The sequence below is a fragment of the Agelaius phoeniceus genome, unplaced genomic scaffold, assembly GCF_051311805.1.
Source record: "Agelaius phoeniceus isolate bAgePho1 unplaced genomic scaffold, bAgePho1.hap1 Scaffold_109, whole genome shotgun sequence".
Lineage (NCBI taxonomy): Eukaryota > Metazoa > Chordata > Aves > Passeriformes > Icteridae > Agelaius > Agelaius phoeniceus.
Window position 1 is genome coordinate 217,501 of NW_027509875.1, and position 2,500 is coordinate 220,000.

The 2,500-nt window shown below is 78.6% G+C and overlaps 1 non-coding gene and 1 pseudogene across 1 annotated transcript; both read left to right on the forward strand.

Annotated features, from left to right (window-relative positions):
• The first annotated feature begins 1,445 nt into the window (after window positions 1–1,445).
• LOC143692880 (5.8S ribosomal RNA) lies at window positions 1,446–1,598 on the forward strand. Its single transcript, XR_013180419.1, has one exon. It is a non-coding gene; the product is annotated as a 5.8S ribosomal RNA (ribosomal RNA).
• Window positions 1,599–2,488: 890 nt separating this feature from the next.
• Window positions 2,489–2,500, forward strand: part of LOC143692934 (28S ribosomal RNA) — a 4,775-nt pseudogene continuing 4,763 nt past the window's right edge.

The following is a 2,500-nucleotide window of genomic DNA, read 5'->3' on the forward strand; positions in this document are numbered from 1 at the left end:
CCCGGCCTCGGCGGAGAGGCCGCGGCGCGCGGTCGGCCGCGGGGGCCGACCCGCCCGCCTCGTGGTAACGGGCGACGCCCGGCAGAGAGCGCGCGCTCTCTGCCCCTTCCTCGGCCGCGGGGCGACGGCCGCCGGGGCCCGCCCGCGCTCTCTCTCCTGGGCCCGCCGCCGCGGTCTCTGGCGCGCGCGGCGGCGCCGCGTCCGGCGCGTCCGGCGCCTCTCTTCCCCTCGACGGCCTTTCCTTCCTCGAAGGCGCGGCGCGGCGGCGCCGTCGTCCGCCGGCCGTCCCCTGGCTCGACCGCCCCGCCCGCCGGTGGGGGGGGGGCGAGCGCTCGGCGGGCCCTCCGGCGGCGGAGGCCCGCGAGCGCGGGCGACCCCGTGGCGAGCGGCGGCGGCGCCGCTCGACGGGTGTCCCTCCCTGCGGGGACGGTCGGCCGGACGGCGCCCGCCGTCGGCCGGCGGCGGTCCCGTCCCGGGCTCCGCTCGTCGCCTCGCCTCCGTCGCCCTTGCCCGCGCGGCCGCGTGTGGGCCGCGCAGGAAGGCGTGCGGGGGCGGCCGCGGGGGCGCTCCTCCCCGCCCGGTCTCCGCGTGCGAACGAGGAGAGCGGGCGTTGCCCCCCGGCTCAGCCGCCGCGGCGCCTTCCGCCGGGCGCGTGCCCGAGGCGAGGGGCCCCGGCGGTGCGAGGCGGCGGCGGCGGTCCCGGGCGCGTGCCGCCCCGGCGGCGGCCGGGTCTGCCGTCCGGCAGGCCTCGGGCGCTGGCGACGCCGGCTCGGCTCTCGGTGGCGCCCGCCTCCGGGGCCGGCGGCGGAGCGCGTCCGCCGGTCGCTCGCCCGCCCGCCCGGCGGGGGAGCGGTCCCGCGGGAGGCGTGCCGGCGGGCTGTGCCGGTAGCCGTCGCGTGCCCGTCTCGAGCCCAGGGGAAAGGCCCGTGCCCGTGGTGGTGGGGGGAAGAGAGAGACAACGCCGGCCGCGCGGCGGCGCGGCGGCGCTCCGCGCCAGGCCCGCGGCGTCGGGGCCGAGGGGAGAGCCGGCGCGGCGCGGGGGCCGACGGCCGCGCGCCCCCGGCCGCGTGCCGTGTGCGTTGTGCGCGTCGTCCCGTGAAAGCGAGAAGCGGGCGGGCCGCCCTGTGCCCCCCGCGTGTCCGGCGCGCGCCGCCCGGCCCTCCGCGCGGAGGCCGGGCCGAGCCCGGGCGCCTGGGCCGCCTCCGAAGGACGGCGTGGGTGAGGTCGGCGTCTCCCCTCGCGGGGGGAGGCGGTCGGGGGCGCGGGCTCCCCCGCCTCTTGGCCGGCCTTCGGAGAGTGGGTTTGTTTTTTTCCTTTTTTTTCCTCCCGTTTTCCGTGTGCTCGTACGGTCTCGGAAGCCAGGCGCGCGCCCGCGCGTCCTCGGCGGCATTGTCCTAAACCAAAAAAGGGGCCGCTCTGGCGTGAGCGGTGCCCGAAAGGCAGACAACTCTTAGCGGTGGATCACTCGGCTCGTGCGTCGATGAAGAACGCAGCTAGCTGCGAGAATTAATGTGAATTGCAGGACACATTGATCATCGACACTTCGAACGCACTTGCGGCCCCGGGTTCCTCCCGGGGCTACGCCTGTCTGAGCGTCGCTTGACGATCAATCGCCGTCCGGGGGCCACCCCGGCGGCGCGGCTGGGGTCGCCTCGCAGGCCCGTCGCCCGCGGCGGGCGGCGGCGGCGGCGGCGTGCCGCCGGTGGCCGGAGGGAAGGCGGTCAGGGGTGTTCGGCGAGGGAAGCGTTTCCCTCGGCGGGCCTCGATCCCTTCCCTGCGGGCCCGGCGGGCGTCGCCGCGGTCGTCGTCGTCGCCGCGCGAGGGCCTTCGTCCCCCTAAATGCAGACTCGGGGAGCGCTCCGTAGCTCCCCGCTCCCGGAGCGAGCCGCTGGGGCGGAGCTCGTCCTCGCCGCGGGGCCGCGCCGCGGATGCGGCGGCGCGGCGGCCTCGGGGAGAGCGAGAGACGGCGTCGAAAGGCGCCGCCGAGGGCCGAGAGAGAAAGAGAGCAAGGGAGAGGGGCGAGAAGGGGAGGCGAGGCGCGGGCCTCGCCCCCGGCCTTCCCCCCCGCGCGGGCGGCTGTCTGCGGGTGGGTACCGCGGCGGTACCGTGCCGTGCTGCCGCGCGCGCGAGGCGAGAGCGCCGGGGACGGGGGGGGGTTCCGACCCCCCTCCTCTCCCTTCGCCCGCGCCCCCCCCCCCCTCCTCTTCTGTCTCGGTCTCGGGGCGCGCCCGAAGGGCGCCGTCGCTCCCCTCTCTCTCCCCTTCGCCGAGGCCGTCGCACACGCCGCCGTCGCCCGGCCGGTCCTCCCGCGCGGGGCCGTCTCTGCCGCGCTTTTCCCTTTTCGGTTCTCGTCTCCGGGATGGGGCTCTCCGTCTCTCTCTCTCCGTCGCCGGCCGGCCGGGCGGTCGGTCGGTAAGGGGAGAGAGAGAAAAAGGCGGCCGTCTCCGCGCGCGTGCGCGCGGCGCGGCGCGGCCGAGCTTTGGGCTTGCGACCTCAGATC